At 40.9% G+C, this 17796-nt stretch overlaps 1 protein-coding gene across 12 annotated transcripts in view; it reads left to right on the plus strand.

Annotated features, from left to right (window-relative positions):
- STAU2 (staufen double-stranded RNA binding protein 2) overlaps positions 1-17796 on the plus strand; it is a 230194-nt gene that overhangs the window by 193329 nt on the left and 19069 nt on the right. The window contains exon 14 of one of the 12 annotated variants that reach the window (XR_012666950.1): positions 6442-6504. The exons of the other annotated variants lie outside the window; for them this stretch is intronic. The gene's annotated coding sequence lies outside the window, so the exon portion shown is untranslated. The remainder of the gene's footprint in view (positions 1-6441; positions 6505-17796) is intronic. 12 annotated transcript variants of the gene reach the window in all.

Consider the following 17796-nt stretch of genomic DNA (forward strand, 5'->3'; position numbering starts at 1 on the left):
AACCTACTGTCCTTATAGAAAAACATCTACAACTGTTTGTAGCAAACAACTCATTTGCTGATCAGCTAAAGCCAGACACAGACATGAGACAGACAAGACTAGGATCTCACCCATTGATTCTGTATAGGAGCTGAGAAGGGAAGGTGATGCTCTTGTTCTTGGTGCCTGGTTCTAAGCAGCTTTGCCATCTCAAGAGATTGAGGTTTCTCTTCGAGTGCTTGCTCGTGTCCATTCCATGCTAAGTGTGTGCGTGCCACGTGCACTGTTGCCAGAGATTTTTCCCTTAGTGGTATCTGATGGACTGGGTCTAGCACCCTCTGGAGCGGCACACATATGTACCGGTATAAGGGGTGTCACTGGCCCTGGACCCTCTCGGTTCCTTCTTACCACCGTGACAGTTGCTGGAAGGACTCTTTCTTGCTCTGGCAATGTTTCTTCCCAGTGGTTTCAGACTCTTTCTTTATTCATAGTGTTAATAGTTTTTGCAAGTAGTGGTAGTGTATATAGTTCCTATCGTTGAGAGACTTTTCGCCTCAGGGGCCAGGCATGCCCCAGTTCCCAGGCTTCAAGCCTTGTGCCTCTTGTGGCAAACCTATGCCTGTGTGTGACCCACACTCCAGTTGCTTAAAGTGCTTGGGGGAAACTCATGTAAAGGACAAGTGCAAAATCTGTAGGACACTTCAGACCCCGCACTAAGAAAGACCGGGACATCAGCCTATCCTCATGGAAGCTGCCATCAGACCTGCCACTCCGATTCTGTGCTGAGTACTTCGATGTCAGTGTGAAGCACTCCCACAGCACCAAGCTCTTCCTGGCACTGTTCTCCATCCCTGGTGCCAAGGACAAAGCACAAAAAACAGCACACTGAGAGAGGGTGCTAGCCAGTACAAAAGAGAGACAAGCGGGGAGGGGGAGTGAGACCTGCACCAGGTTGCCGCTCTACCCCTGGACCTGTGTCATCACTGTCAATTCCACCAAGGGCATTGAGTTCAGTGCAGGACCCTCCGCTGACACCAGGCAGCCACCGTGGTACCAGTGGGCTGATGGTGCTGTCAACCACAGAGGTTTTACAGGTGACTAGGGATCTTCTCTCTCTTCTGGTCACTCCAACCCCACCGGGGCACCTACCAACTCTGGCATCTGGAAGCAGGAGGGAACAGGGTGCATCAGGCACCTTCCCAGCACCACACAGGGAAAAGCCCTACCTGATCCCAGCATCCCACTCCCTGGCACACCACTGGTTCCCAGAACCCAGGCACTATATGGAAGTGGAAGCAGATACCACTCCACCGTGGTTGCTGACAGAGAAATCCTCTTTGGAGCCTAAAGGGTAACCCTATGTACCACCGAAAGCCCACCATTGGTACCCAGCCTATGCACTACCAAGCTTCACTGCTGGTCACCCGGTGGGCACCTGGCCAGCAGGTTGCTGACCAATATGTGGCCCTACTAGAACCGCTGGGGGTTTCCCCCCATACTGTGGCCTTCCTCCCACCGCTTCTACTTGATGGTCTCTGAGAGACAGGCTACTGCTCCTTCCTGCTCAGCACTGGATCCAGACTCTAGTACCGAAGGAGATGCCTCCAATGGACATAGTAGAGGAAGAGGAAGGAGCCCCTCCTCCATACAAGCCTCCTCGGCCTCCCCAGATGAGGCTGTTGCGGGTCACAGCAGCCTAGTTCTCCAGGACGATTTCAGGGCCCATTAGGATCTTCTGAAGCAGGTTGCTTCAAACCTAGGCTTGGAGATCAAGGAGCTCAGAGAGATATTGCACAGCCTTATTGATATCCTGGCTGCAGCAGCTCCATCCAAAGTGGCCCTGCCTGTCAATGAGGTGGTGATGGGACCAGTCAAGGCCAAACAAAAAGATGCTAAGAAACTGGACCTTTTCGGAAGAAAGGTTTCTTCCTGAATAAGTTCAAGACAGGAGTTTGCAACCCATAAGAACATGGCCAGAACCTCTCTCCAAGTGTTTCTGGATGCTTCCAACTCAGCAGCCTGGCCAGTGGCCTCCACAGTCACCATAAGGTGCTGTTCCTGGCTCCAGCCCTTCAGCTTTCCCTACAAGTCAATCCAGGATCTCCCATTTGAAGGCTCCTCCCTTTTCTTGGAGCAGATGGACACAAGACTTCATGGACTGAAGGACTCAAGGGCCACAGCCACCCTATGATCCTTAGGCCTGTATGCCCCGTCTGCTGCCAGAAAACATTTCAGGCCCCAGCAGCCTCCTTGGTTCTAAGGATCTCCAAGGCAGGAGCCCTACAAAAAAAAGGCAGAGGTTATAAGTAGTGCCAGCCACTCGTGTCCACCTCAGCCTCCCAGTTGGGGCTGCAGAGATACTCTGGCAGGCCCAAGCAGGCCTTTTGAAGGTGCACCTGAGGGCACTGTACCAGTCACTGTTTTGGATTCTCCCCTCCCCCCCCTTCATTTTTGGACAGTCTGTCACTCTTCAGCCAGGCTTGGACATCCTTAACATCGGACCAAAGGGTCCTGAGTACAGTGACAGTTGGATATACCCGTCAGTTTTTATTCATCCCTCTCTCCCACCTCCCACCCCTGTCCCTCTTCAGGGACCCTTCTCACGAGCAACTCCATGTCCAGGAGGTGCAATCCCTCCTACTTTTGGGGGCTGTGAAGGAAGTTCCTCAAGACTTGAGCAACACATCTCGAAGAACAACCGTTATGAAATATTAGTAACCATTTTTTTTCTTAGGCACATGCTGGGTGCACTGACACCCAGGCATGCTGTATATTTATAAGCCACTGTGATAGATACTTTCTAGATTACAATGATAGCTGTCAGGGTTCCTTCCCCACTCTGAACTCTAGGGTACAGATGTGGGGACCCGCATGAAAGACCCCCTAAGCTTATTCTTACCATCTTAGGTTAAAAACTTTCCCAAGGTACAAACTTTTCCTTGGACTTGAACAGTATGCTGCCACCACCAAGCATTTTAACCAAAGAACAGGGAAAGAGCCCACTTGAAGTCGTCTTTCCCGAAAATATCCCCCCAAGCCCTTTTCTGGCTGTAGGCAAATCGATAAGAATCCTCACCAATTTGTACAGGTGAACACAGACCCAAACCCTTGGATCTTAAGAACAATGAAAAATCAATCAGGTTCTTAAAAGAAGAATTTTAATTAAAGAAAAGGTAAAAGAATCACCTCTGCAAAATCAGGGTGGAAAATACTTTACAGGGTATTCAGATTCAAAACACAGAGGATCCCTCTCTGGGCGAAACCTTAAAGTTACAGAAAACAGGAATAAACCTCCCTCTTAACACAGGGAAAATTCACATAAAACAAAAGATAAACTAATCCGCCTTGCCTGGCTTACCTATACTGGTTGCCATATTGGAGACTTGGATTAGGATGGGTTGGAGAAGATGGATTTCTGCCTCTTTCAGGGCCCATTAGCATCTTCTGAAACAGGTTGCTTCAAACCTAGGCTTGGAGATCAAGGACCTCAGAGAGATATCGCACAGCCTTATTGATATCCTGGCTGCAGCAGCTCCATCCAAAGTAGCTCTGCTCGTCAATGAGATGGTGATGGGACCAGTCAAGGCTAAACAAAAAGATGCTAAGAAACTGGACCATTTCTTTTCCAAAATTTCTGGGAGTGAGGCGACTTCTTATTCAGTGTGCCCATTAGGAAATACTGTGCCTGTGGCCACTCCTGAATGACCAACCCTAAGTATCAGAGGGGTAGCTGTGTTAGTCTGGATCTGTAAAAGTGGCAAAGAGTACTGTGGCACCTTATAGACTAACAGACATATTGGAGCATAAGCTTTGGTGGGTGAATACCCACTTCGTCAGATGCATGTAGTGGAAATTTCCAGAAGCAGGTATAAATATGCAAGCAAGAATCAGGCTAGGGATAACGAGGTTAGTTCAATCAGGGAGGATGAGGAGTGGTTAACTTAACCTGTTTTGGGATTGGGAAAAGGGAATCTTGTAACAGAAAGCGTTAAACCGATTAAAATCTGACAGACGCTTTGTTTCTTTGTTTCAAAATCTTTTATTTTTACAGCTAAGAGTATTCAGCAAATTGGCCTTACTCAATGTCATTACTTTGTATCCTGCCCAGGTTGATAAAAGCCTACAGTTGTTCCCATGTGGTGAACATTTAGTGGCAAGCCTGAGAAGAGATTGCAGTTTCAATCCAATTCCTCATCAACTAAATTGCCAATTGAATTGGCTTATTTGTTGGCAGACTTACCAGATGCAGGGTCTGATCCTGTGTAGGTGCTGGGTGTTTTTAAACACTCAAATGCAAAGTAAAAAAATGAACAGGATAGGGAGTGCATGGGAATCTCACTTTCATGAGAGTGCAGCTACCAAGCTACTTTTGCCTACTAGCAGGAATAAGGCTGAAAAGGAGAGTGTTTGGCTAAACTCCTCATTTGCATAATGAGGATCACAGATTAGTCTGACTCTTCTTCAGTCGCCGGCGGCAATTCGGCAGCTGCACCATCATTCCACCTCCCCGTTCGGCGGGCAGGATTCCGCCTCCCCATTCGGTGGCAAGTTGGGGTTTTTTTGCTGCTTGGGGTGGCCAAAAACGCTGCAGCCGGCCCTGCCCTCACCTCACGCTTTATTTACCCTTTGCTTGACAGCATCCAGTAGACACACAAACTTATTTCCACTCAATGTGAAGGACCAGGCCTAGTGCGTAACCTTACTTGTGCCTGTTGCGGTTTTCCCAGGATCATAACTATACTGGGAAATCTGTAAGGGAGTTCAGTATACACTGCCAGCTGTCCAGTTTTATGGACTCAGGATCATCCTAGTTGTCCAGATTTTTTGTATCTCAGCAATAACATGTGTATGCAGTAGGCAAGAAAACCTTGCAAACTGAAAGCCCAACAGTGAAATGGGTCTGGAGGCAGAGCTGTCTTTAGACTGCTAGAGGTAGCCACTCCAAAGCAAGAATGAGGCATGGCAGAGTTGGAGGGAAGTTATTCCATGCTGCACCTTTTCTATGAGTAAATTGAGGATTTCAGTGTCTAGAGCTGCCACCAGGACCTTCCATAAGTACTAAAGCTTTGTAAGAAAAATGCCCTTTCTATCTTTGATTTTTGCTGCTTTTTCTTGGTAATGACTGGTTTTCCTGTGCTTAATAATTTTGTAAAGAGTAAAGAAAAAATATTGCCTAGCATTTTCACAATTTTTTCCCACAAATCCAATAGAATTTTGTGACTTTCTTATATCCAAACTTTCCTGTCCCTCAAAAATCATCAACTTTGGACTATTTCTTAGAACATGCACATATTATTTCTCTCTGGTGTTAATCTTCCTTTGTCCTCCATGCTGATCACAGTGCCAAACCTGAATAGCTGGGCTGCAGCATCATAGTGCCACAGGGACGCATGGGGAGGCTGAGGAGTTAGGACTGGAGCTACTGTGCAGTCTTCACATCAGAGCTGATGCTACAGTAACTCCTGCCACTCCTATTCCCCAATCTATAGTGGCTAATAAATCTGTTTAGCATTTTATCCACTCAACCAACCACACACATAAGTATTCTTGTGTTTTGTTTTTAGAATTGTTAGTTCAAAAACATTTCCAAATGTTTGGGAAATAAGATAACTTTAAATCCATATATATGACGAGCTTTAATAAAACGATGACCACAAATAAAACACACAAGGGAGCTCCTAATTGCTAGCAGCAACAAAGGCATCATTTTCTGCCATTCTCTAACCCTTTTATTTGCTGAAACTTTAATTTTCAGAGAAGTGGATTAGACACACAATTTCTGTTAACAATGGTAAGAGTTGCACAACAAATAGCCAGACATGGAGACCTGGAAATCATTATCAACTGTTAAGACAGAAAGAAAAGGAGTACTTGTGGCACCTTAGAGACTAACCAATTTATTTGACCATAAGCTTTCGTGAGCTACAGATCACTTCGCTGTAGCTCACGAAAGCTTATGCTCAAATAAATTGGTTAGTCTCTAAGGTGCCACTAGTACTCCTTTTCTTTTTGCGAATACAGACTAACACGGCTGCTACTCTGAAACCTGTTAAGACAGAGTAGGTCTTACTGTATATGTTTGTAACAGCAGCATACATGGTTGTGAGAGTGAGTGGCAGGCAGCCTTGGTGCAAATGTCCTGTATACAAGAAATGTTTTCCTTTGGATGTTGATTTTTTAATTAAAAAACAAAAACGAAAAAATAGATTCTTACTAGTTAATGTGTTTGAACTCATGGATTGTTAAGAGTTCTGTGGATTGTTAGATTTTTCTTTCTAAGACAGCCCAGTCTTTATTAGCTACTGCTCTTTCCTTCTTTTACTGGAAAATAGATCTCTTACTGCATTGGAATGATTGATATGCATTTGCTGTATTGCTAATTGTTGAAACTTTGCTGGAGAAGACTAACAAGCTTTGTCAGTTCATTACTGCTTCTTTTGTTTCCTTTTTTGTGATGAATAGCCATTGTTGATACCCAGTCAGAAGCCTTTCGGTTGCAACTGAAAGACAGGAATGGAGTTAATGGTAAGGGAATATAAAAAAATTAATACATTTTCAGGTTTTTTTGTGGTTTTAATAAAATAACCAATATAAAATAGCTTAAGTTATCAGTTCCCATATGGCAGAGCTGGAACCAAATAGGTCTTTTTGCTTTCTACAGCATTTGGGGTCACATTTTCTACTGTAAAAAGTAAAGGAGGACTTGTGGCACCTTAGAGACTAACAAATTTATTTGAGCATAAGCTTTCGTGAGCTACAGCTCACTTTATCCAATGCATTCAGTGGGAAAATACAGTGGGGAGATTTATATACACAGAGAACATGAAACAATGGGTGTTACCATACACACTGTAATGAGAGTGATCAGGTAAGGGATAGCTCAGTGGTTTGAGCATTGGCTTGCTAAACCCAGGGTTATGAGTTCAATTGCTGAGGGGGCCATTTAGGGTTCTGGGGTAGCAATTGGAGATTGGCCCTGCCTTGAGCAGGGGGTTGGACTAGATGACCTCCTGAGGTCCCTTCCAACCCTGAGATTCTATGATAAGATGAGCTATTACCAGCAGGAGAGCGGGGGTGGGGGGGGGGAATCCTTTTGTAGTGATAATCAAGGTGGGCCATTTCCAGCAGTTGACAAGAATGTCTGAGGAACAGCGGGGGTGGGGGGGGGAATAAACATGGGGAAATAGTTTTACTTTGTGTAATGACCCATCCACTCCCAGTCTTTAAACAAGCCTAAGTTAATTGTATCCAGTTTGCAAATTAATTCCAATTCAGCAGTCTCTCGTTGGAGTCTGTTTTTGAACATTTCTACTGTGTATGGGCAAAATATTTAGGGCTCACGATGCCCTAACTGCAGTGGAACCATACCAAGAAATGGCGTTATCATAAGTGGCAAGAAGCTTTTCGGGAGTGATCATAGAATAACGATAATATGACCTGGGAGTTTGCAAACTGCATGGAGTCTTGGCCTAAACCCCTACCTATATAGTGTTCATATGCATGGTATTTAACGTGGGGAAAGGGAGCAAGCAAACCCTAGCTGCATAAGTGGCTCATGCCCTGCCTCTAGGTTTAGGGCTAGTCTACACACACACTTTTGCACCAAAATAACTAAATAGTTTTTTGTTTGCAAGTCTGGTTTATCTGGAGAGAGGGGCAGCCAGGCCAAATGTGAGTGGTGTTGTAACCCCGTGCATCAGGTCACAATGCTACTCACTGAAATTTGGCCCCTCTGTCTATACTGATGAGAATGTATCTTTAAAATAATGAGGACGCACAGTCTTACATAGCATACAAATATGAGGACAGAAAGTGGCTAGAACTAGAGTACGTTGATAGGCAATGAGAAGCCTTCTCTTTTACTACTGATCTCAAAGTTTCATTTTCTGATTAGATACATGCACACAATAGGATAATTATGCTCAGTGTGGGAATTAAACTGTGGTCTTTCTTCAAGTTTTAAATTGAGGATTTCTCTTTTATGGGAAATATGATTCGACAAATATAGAAATATTCTTATTGATGGTCATTCCAGTGGCTCACTTTATTTTTAATTTGAACTAATGGAATACCATGATATGCATATTGACATTGTTTTATATTATAATTTGTGTTTACGGGATGGTCTTCTCTGGCTGTATAATCAATCCTGTGTGTAGAATCTGCCTGGTGGTTTGGAGAGTTTATAGGCTTTTTAGCTTCAGGAGTTTGGGTTACTGTGTATGGCTGAGGCAAATTCCACAGTGGAAGAAAGGTGTCTCCTCTTATCCACTTAAACTTTTGTCCTAAGTATGGCTTGACATTAGATTTCATTTATGCCTGAAAGTTGTGGAGTTTTACTTTAAAATATGTGTGATTATAAGAGTATTTAGTTTTCTGTCCCCTTTTGATGAGAGAGGGAGAGTTTATAAAGTTAGTGGTTAATTTATCTGAATGTGTGGTTTACATGAGATAACATATGCCCTACGTGTTAGATTCTTAGAACTAAGTCGGAATGGGCATAAGGTTTTACCATCTTATGCCATGTAAATCACACCAATATTTGCTGTTGCATTGTATATATGTATTGGTTCTGAGTAATTTTACCTTATTGTGGCTGGATAAAGACATTTGCAGCCCAGTCCTGAAAACCCTTTCTCACATCCTTACACACATGAGTAGTCCCCTTGGAATCATGTGTGTGAGGACTGCTTGTATGATTAAAGACTTGGCCCCTGTGTTTGTTATAAAACTTTCAGTCCAGCTGTTATTTGAAAAAGCCTTTTTAAAGTATGAATTTTTTGCCATGTACAATGCTTGTGATCAAACAAACCAGCAGATATCCTGAGTACAGCGTAAATGACTGACAGACTGTTCTGTAACTAGCAACATTTTGAAAGAAGCTTTTTTTGACAGCTATAATTAATGTGTTTTAATAATAAATGTAAAGTAGGAATGATAAAATAGCAGTTGACAGACCTTGCAGCCTAAAAGGCAGCTGTTCAGGATAGTTGTTGGACATACATCTACATTTTTGACTGTAACTGTAAATGGAAGAAAAGCAGGTCTACAGTTGTGGAGTTCAGCTAATCAGAATCAAGCAGTGTCTAATCTGTATTGCTAAACTGCCAGTTGGAGAGGTTCCTGCATTTAAGGGATCAACATTCCCAAGGAAATCTGGTACCTGCTTGTTGATGTGTCTGGATAAGCACCTTACAAACCATAAAGCACAGTATGAGCATTCAACTTCAGAAATGTATATACAGCTTTTTCTTTTTCTGTTTGGAAGTTAGAATAGGAGAGCCTTCACTGAAACTAATGTAAGTGCTTGATCTTGCCCTCCTTATTATTACTCTTACCGTTTTTAATTTATATTGCAGTAGCAGCCAAAAATAGATGTTAATGTTTGCAGAACAAATTCAGGTGCATGCAGTCAATTTCCATTGAAATCAACATACTGAAGTAAATAAGAGTTGCTTCTAAGGGTGCAGCTGGCCATTAGAGAATATTGTTCCATCAGAAAACTGGCATTTTAATAGGTAAAAAGTACAGATGAATAAATCTGTCTGCTCCCTTACTAAATGAATGAAAGAGCTGGCGTTGATTTCCTTGAGACGTAGTCTTATTTTTTGAGATACTTCAGAAATAATTGAAATGGTGTACAAAATAACATCTGATGAAGTGGGTTCTAGCCCATGAAAGCTTATGCCCAAATAAATTTGTTAGTCTGTAAGGTGCCACAAAGACTCCTCGTTGTTTTTGCTGATACAGACTAACACGGCTACCACTCTGAAAAATAACTATGTTACAATAGGCTAAAACACTTACATGTTTCTAAAGCTTTCCTGCAATTTTATCATTAAAGTATGAAATTGATATAGTTCAGTTTAGTCATTTAAGTGAGGAACAGGCAGCTTGCTATTTAATTTTCTTTTTAACCCTGCTCTTGCAGGGTATTTCAACATCCCTTAAAGGTGAATTGCAAACCAAAGGAAAACCCAATGTGCTTGTCTTTTTACTACTCCTTTATGATGAATAAAGACAGGCTATTTGTTTAATTATATTTGTTTATTTTCAAATAAAATATAAAAAATACAATCAATCAACATGAATACAATATTCCAAGAAGCAGGGGGGAAACTGGAGCTTTCTGCTGACATTGGAAGAATCAGTTCTTGACTTACCTTTTTCTTGAAGGACATGGGCTCTCTTTGGAGGATCTGGAATGTGTCATTACACCTGGAGTTTGAAACCTGTGCTACTGTTCTCCCAACCTCAGGCTTGACATCTCCTCTCCACTCCACCACTCCATGGGGTCTAAGAGAACTGCATCTCGGGTTTCAACCTCCAGCTTTGGTGTTGCATTCCAGGTCCTCCAAAGATTGCCAGAGTCCTCCAGGAAAAAGAAAGTACTTAGGACTTGATGTGTCTAATGTTAAAAACAGGGAGGAAACCCTCTCTTAAAATAACGAACTTTGCAGCTGTCTTTTTACATTGCAGTGAAGAAGTAAAGGACAGTAACAAAACATAAATGTGTCAGTTTGCAATTCAACTCTCTCACTCCCAAACACTGAGATTTGGGATTACTGGGCACTACATTCTAGTAGAGACTGTGTTAGAGTTTAACAGCAGGAGCAACAGACCCAGGTTAAAAATTCAATGACCAGAAACAAATGTGCTTTCTATTTCATTTTCCCAGATGAAATCCTGGATAGACTTTATTGGCTTTAAACCTTTTCATTCAATGAAAAACTCTAACCAGAGTTTCTTCTGAATCACAGTCACTTTAAATGGGACATACACAGTGCTATAAATTAGCATTGAACATAGGTTTTCTTTGTTTAAAACACTTGAAAATTGCTTAACAATTAACTACTAAAGGGTTTTCAAAAATACCTGAAATTCACTCGGAAGAGTGACGCACAACTACTGAGGAAAAGAAAGAAAATGTACCCCCCAAAAGTGACCTATTTAAAAGTGTGGAAAATAGTAAAAATACTTAATAGGTAGATAGCGGTTTTCATACGTAGATCTCAAAGTGGTGGTACAAAGGAGGTAAGTAGTATTTTGCCTGTTTGATTTAGAGATGGCGAAAACTGAGGTGAAGTGACTTGTCCAAAGTCATACAGCAGGCCAATGTCAAAGCCAAGGTCTCCAGTGCCCTTTTCACTCAATGACAAGCAGTCAGTTGTGGGTAGAATAGCTAGATCTTAAGCATCTCCATAATACTTTGATGTACGTTTTTCAAACTTTAGATCTTGGTGCAGAGAAACTGGAATGAGGAATATGGCATTGTACATACCCAAGTGAAGGCAGGGAGCCAACATAGTGCTGTTATAATGATAAGTGAATATTCTTGTATCTCAGAAATGTAAAGAAAATATGTGAGCCAACATGCTTGTCCCTGTACAGGAGATCTGATCTCACTACCACACTCCCTGAGCTGTCTACGGCTGGGAGCATGCTCATTCCAAGGAGAGAGGCCACTCAGTGTCTTCCGAATGAAGCTTGTAAAGGCACTGACTGGCTTTGGTGGGAGCCATGTGCAACCATCAGCCCAAGAGGATGTCTTTAACAGTGGTGGCAATAAGAAAAAAGTAAAACAGAGGGTGGGATCTGGTGGATTTCCAACTCCAAAATACCTCTGTGTGTCTGTGTATTGTGGGAATGTGGGCTCCTAAATAGCTTGTCCAAATCCCATACGACCTGAGGATGGGCTCTGTGAAACTCAAATGCTTGTCCCTCTCATCAGCAGAAGCTGGTCCAATAAAAGATATTACCTCACTCACCTTGTATCTGTAATATCCTGGCGCTGTCAGGGCTACAACAAAACCATACAATATTCATAGTGACAATTCAGCATGTAGAATGACCATATATTGTGGATACGTAAGCTCGTTATGAAAACCAGGCTCCATGTGTTTCTTTAGTCTCATTTATGCTAACAAACTATGCTAAGAATATGCCATCAACATTAGAAAAATGAAACAAATTTGGAGTTTGAAATTGCTACTGAAGTTACTGTACTTGTCAGTCATTATGATCTGACAGTTAATGTCTCCAATCACCTTTCTTATCTCTTGACACACCTCTATTTTCTCCCTGCTCTGTCATGGATGTGCACCTTTTTGGAAACCATGGATCTGTGTGGATATTTTACCAGTGTAGAGGGGAAAAATGGGAGGGCAAGAGAGAATTAAAGTCTTTAGTAGTTGGGCTACCTTCCAGCAGTTTTCTTTAAACCAAACTGTGGCCTTTTTCTGTCCCTTTGAAATAGACCTGGCTTGGGCTGAACCCACACTTCCTAGCATCTGGGAAGAGCAAAAAGACTATGTACCACCATAAAAAATGAACTTTTTTTTAAAGCATACAGCCATGATAATGAAAACAAAATAAAAGCAGAAGTTGCCAGCTGCACAAACAGCACTCGCCCAGCAGCAGTGGTCAATGATTAGGAGTGCCCAGCTCCTCATCACATTAGTGAGAATTTGTAATTATAATAGCACATCGTGTTTATCCTTTGTAACAAAATCAGTTCAGTCTGCTATCCTGATTTATGCAGGGGGAAAGAGGTTCTGAGCCTGGCTTTGCTGAGTGCCTCCATCTCCCATTGATATCAGTGGTGGGACAAGGAGGACCATTATCTTGAAGGATCAAGTCCTGGAAGGGCAAAGGAGTCTTCCCTTTGAGATGCTCAGCACCCTCTGCTCTGAAATGTCAGTGGGGGCTGAGGGGGATCTGCATGTTACAGGGTGTGCTCAGCCCATTGCAGGATTGAGCTGTTAATATCTCTGGTAGTATTCATAGGAACTGTACTGTAGGAAGCATTGCTTTATTTCATTTTTTTAAAATAGGAGTGCACACATCTGTCTTTATACCCAGCAGTTTTTCTGGCCCACAACAAGTCCTCTGTGAGTTTCCCCAACTGAGCTCAGTGGGATCTCTGAAAGCTGCAAGATTTATGTCATCTTTTTCAGTCCTGAGAACTGTTCTTTAAGCTTTTCACATCTGGATTTAATTGGAAAGACATTAAAAGACATTAAGTGTGCTGGAAAAGCATATTTAGGGAAGATCCTTATAGACACTTCCATTAAAGGAGCTGATGGTTATAGGTTAAAACAGGATGAGGACAAGTCGTCAACAATTAGCAAGGACAAAATTACATTACTAACTGCTTTAAATGAGAAGTCCTGCTTGCAATACTGGGGACAGTTTCTGATCTCACTTACACCAAGTTAAATCAGGAGTAAAATACCGCTCAAGTCAATACAGTTACATCCATGTAAAAATGGCGTGAGAGGGATCATAATCAAGCACTTTTGTCTTGAATATAGAACTGTAAAATCTTTTAATTATATGGAATAATATATATATATGTAGAATTTTCACCTATTTATGTGTTTAATATTTTTGTCTATTTATATCCTCATGGTAAAATGATATTTAAAGTAAGATGCTGATTGTTTATAGATGCCATCAGCCTCACCCCTCTCAGCACACCCAGGCTGGGAAATATATTTGACAGAATTGCATATATTCTTCTGTGGCTTGTTCAGTACAAGTGAGTTGTGAGCTTGGATCAAGAAAAGAACACATTTAGATGTGGATTTCTTTAGAGACTAATGCAAGAATCTTCAGCAATAAACTATCTATATTTTTCAAGTATACTGTTCTGTTTCACCAATATAATCTGAGATTGGAAACCAGTGGGCCGCCATTTGCAGTTAATACTGTCATGTGCTGCTGTTTACAAACTGAAGTTTCTGGTTGTGTGCAGACTGAAAGGCAGTTAAAATCTAAGGGCACTTACTTGGCATGAGAAGATGAATAGAAATTCTTTCTTTGTAAAAAAAATTTTATTAAAAACAAGGAATCTGATATTTAGGGGATTGTTTCAGATGCTTTAGTACTGAGAACAAAGTGAAAAGTCCTTTGAAATAATATCCTGCCAATCTTTAAAAAAAAAAAACCTCTGTATTTTCCACTTTAAACTACTCTGTAGAACATTTCAGCAAAACAAATAGATTTGTTTAAAGATTTTTTCCCCTCTTAAAATGGAAATAGAATTATTTTTCTAGTTCCTGAAAAATGTTTACAGGTTTAAAATTCATGAGAAAATAAAGATTAGGTGGGTGGTATTGTCAGGAGTTAGACACACATTTGACTTAAAAAATTGGAATACAGTGGAGAGAGTGCTTTTATTTTCTACCATCATATATTCTCTACCTTTCAAAAATTTCCCTTATTCCTCAAACAATTAAAGCTATATTCTTTTAAGTTTCCCCCTAAGTTAAATTTATTTTATCTTAGACTTATCTCACAGTTCTGCAACTGCCTGTTGTTCGGCCATGAGCCAGTCATTTACTTTGTCTCTCTTCATCTCAGTATCCCCATCTTTAAAAACAGGGATAATAATGTTACTCTGTACGTTGATTTCAGCAGCTTGATCTCAGTGGATCAGAGGATGCATGCATTATGTAAGTGCAAAGTATTGTAACCCACTGGTGAATGTGTTACAATCCTACTTATTTCAGAGTAGCAGCCATGTTAGTCTGTATTCGCAAAAAGAAAAGGAGTACTAGTGGCACCTTAGAGACTAACCAATTTATTTGAGCATTATTTGAGCATGCTCAAATAAATTGGTTAGTCTCTAAGGTGCCACTAGTACTCCTTTTCTTTTTGCGAATCCTACTTATGTGACCGCCTCCATCTTGCCCAACATGGTATTATGATTATGGGGTGTGTACTGAGATCATTTGGTGGTTTGACCTTCATTGTGCCCTAAAATTTTGGTGTGGTTACACTTTGTGAGTTTATCTTTAATGCAAGTTTTTGGCCATTCTTTATGTTGGCAATTGCTAAGGAAGAAAAGTTTAAATTACAGAGTCAATGCAAATCTCTTGTTTTATTAAAACTCATTTTGAGGCAGTTATTTAATTAAAACATGTATTAGAGTCTACAATTTTAAACAGACAAATCTTTGACTGTAGATCTGAGCACAGTAAAAAACCAAACTATTCCACTTTTCTTTCTAAATGCTATGGGCTGCCAACTGCTGTTCTTACAACCCCATATGTGTTAGGACAGTATTACTGTTCGTGTAGAGAACCCAGTCCTGCTTCTGTTTCATTCAATGAAAGCAGGATTGAGCTGAAGTTCTCTCTTGTTGGCTAAACTTTGGGTGTGTTTATCTACTACCAGCCATTTAGTGAAAGCTGTTTGAGAAGTAAGAGCATTGATATGGGAGTCTGAGCCACAGCAGACAGCATTGTTGATGAAGAGAAAATGTTTAAATGTGCACCAGATCCTCAGCAGATGACTTCAAAGGCTTCCACCTTTGGACCTGAATGTACATTTTAAAAGTAAGGAGTAGAGCTGTGTGAATAGCAGATTTTTGGGTTTGCTGGCAATTCCTCCCCTCCCCTCCCCGCCCCCCCACAAATCAGTTTGGCATAAACCAAAAATTATTTTTTCTGAAATTTTCAGCAAATTGAAAAGTTAAAAGAAGTTCCCTTCATTTCATTATTTAACATTTTCTCATGTACAAATTTAAGGAAATTTCAAAACAGTCCTTCTGAATCAAAATGTTTCATATTGAAAATGTCAAAACAACATACTTCAGTTTTTTCAGGGTTGTTTTTTTTTTTGTTTTTTTTTAGGTTTTGTTTGACCAAACAATTCAGGGAAATGTAACTGAATCTGCATTTTTTTCACCAAAAAAGATTTGGCCGAAAGAGTTTGCCCAGTTTTAATCAGGAGACCAAATTCTCCTCAGTTAAACCAGCTCTCAGTATTAATAGGGTTAACTTCAGTGAAGGTGCAACCATATAATACAGAAGAATTTGATGCGTAATTGACATAGGAATGCCCATAAATAAATAATTTAATTAAATTAGATCTAGTGTACTGAGTACACAGCTGAAAAGGATAATTTCTAATCATTACAGAAGTTAGCATTGGAAAAGATATATTGGGTCATGTAGCCCATCCTGTGCGCCAGTGCAGGATTCTGCTGGAGTGTATTTTCCAGCTTTGTCCAGTCTAGTTTGGAGGGCCTGGTTTCTTAAAGTACCTATAATTTTTAGACCTGCAACTTTGCATCCACACTCAAGTTCTGGCCCAAATTATAGCATTTATACATCTGATTATCTGATTGCATTAGCAAATCCAGGAGTTAGATATCTAAATACTTTTATTCTGTGCCTCTAATTAATTGCAGCTATACTTGATTTTAGATGCAATGTTAGAGATGGAGTTGATTTACAAATTTGCACTATGTGTCTTCAAAGATGTGAATGTTTCTTTGGGTTGAATAGTCATTGTTTATATCAGCATGATCAGAGCAATAAGTCTAAAAAAAAGCAAGTTAGAATACAGAATGGCTCCCCAAATGGGTTATGATCTACTTATTGTTTGCAGAAGGTTTCCATTGGGTCGTGGTTCAATAAAATTCCACTGTAACATACAATGTAAATTTGAGTTCAGAAATAATATTTTTACTATATGTTCACAGAATGTCCAAGCTGTGATGTGCCTTTAATCCCTCTGCTCTCCCTCTTTAAATGGTGGTAACTGAATGAAAAATATGGTTTAAATCTTGGATTCAGAAATAAAAATTATTTTAAAAAGACTATCAGAATTACCAGGAAGCTAAACCTAGAAGGTACAAGTTAAAGGACAAATATTTTCAGAAAAGAATTCTAATTAAGTCCTTTTTAACTTTTGACTATGGAAGCTAAACCCCTACAGCCAAATTGACCATTGGGGCAAGCCACTACAACCCCATTGTGTATGGCATTCTTGATGTTGGAAGTCTTTGCTTGGTGCACGGCAGGGAGTATAAGCTTGTTGGTCTTGTTGCCATAGTTATCAAATTTACTGACAGGTACCAACAGTCTCCAGCACAAATGTGAGTAGATGCTACATGTGGATACAAGTAAGAGTAGTCCTTCACAGCAAGTATTACAAGAGCTCATGGGATAACCTTTTCAAAAGCACTTAAATAACTTAGGAGTTGAAAGATATGTCTACTCTTTGAGCTTAGGGTGTGATTCCCAGCTCGAGGAGACATAGCCTCACTAGCTCTAATTGAGCTGGCATGCTAAAAATAGAGCGTAGCTGCAGTCAGATTGTCTCAAACTAGCTCATACTGGCAGCAGCTAGCCCCTTCTGCTGCTCACACCACCGCAGCTACACATTACCTTTTTAGCACTTTATTTTGGGTGTGTTTCCTCAAGCTGAATATCAGATATGTCTCCTCAGCTCGAAGTGTAGACATGCCTTAAATCCCTTTGACAGTCAGCACTTAGGCATTTTAAAATATTTTGCCCATGTTCCTTGCATACCTGCTAACTTAATCTCAAAAACATAATCAAAAAAGCGGGAGGGAGTCCTGAGGAAACATGGACATAAGCACACTCCTGGCTGTGAAAATGAGGTTCTTAGCAGTGTATTCTCTCCTACTCCCACCTGTAAACAAGAATGAGGCCTAAACTTGGTGATAATGCCTCAGCACTAGAGTCAGTGCCAGACTGAGTTCTTCTAGGCTCTATCTTGGCTCTCTTTTGTCTTTATTAATTATTATGGTGAGCTTGAGCTTCTTCTACACTCAGCACTGGGCATTTGCCCCGTGCAGGATCAAGCCCCACAATAGCATTGTGCTCACTTATGTTAGCAGTGAATGTAGCTGTACATGTTAAATTCTCAAACATTCTTCACCCAAAAGCATACATTTGAAAATGTGCATACCCAATATGTTACCAATAAGCCATGATTCAATGTCATTTGTTTAAGCCCAACATGTACAGAAACGGTTTTGGTTCAAGCTATACTGCGATA

This window comes from Caretta caretta, chromosome 2, assembly GCF_965140235.1.
Source record: "Caretta caretta isolate rCarCar2 chromosome 2, rCarCar1.hap1, whole genome shotgun sequence".
Lineage (NCBI taxonomy): Eukaryota > Metazoa > Chordata > Testudines > Cheloniidae > Caretta > Caretta caretta.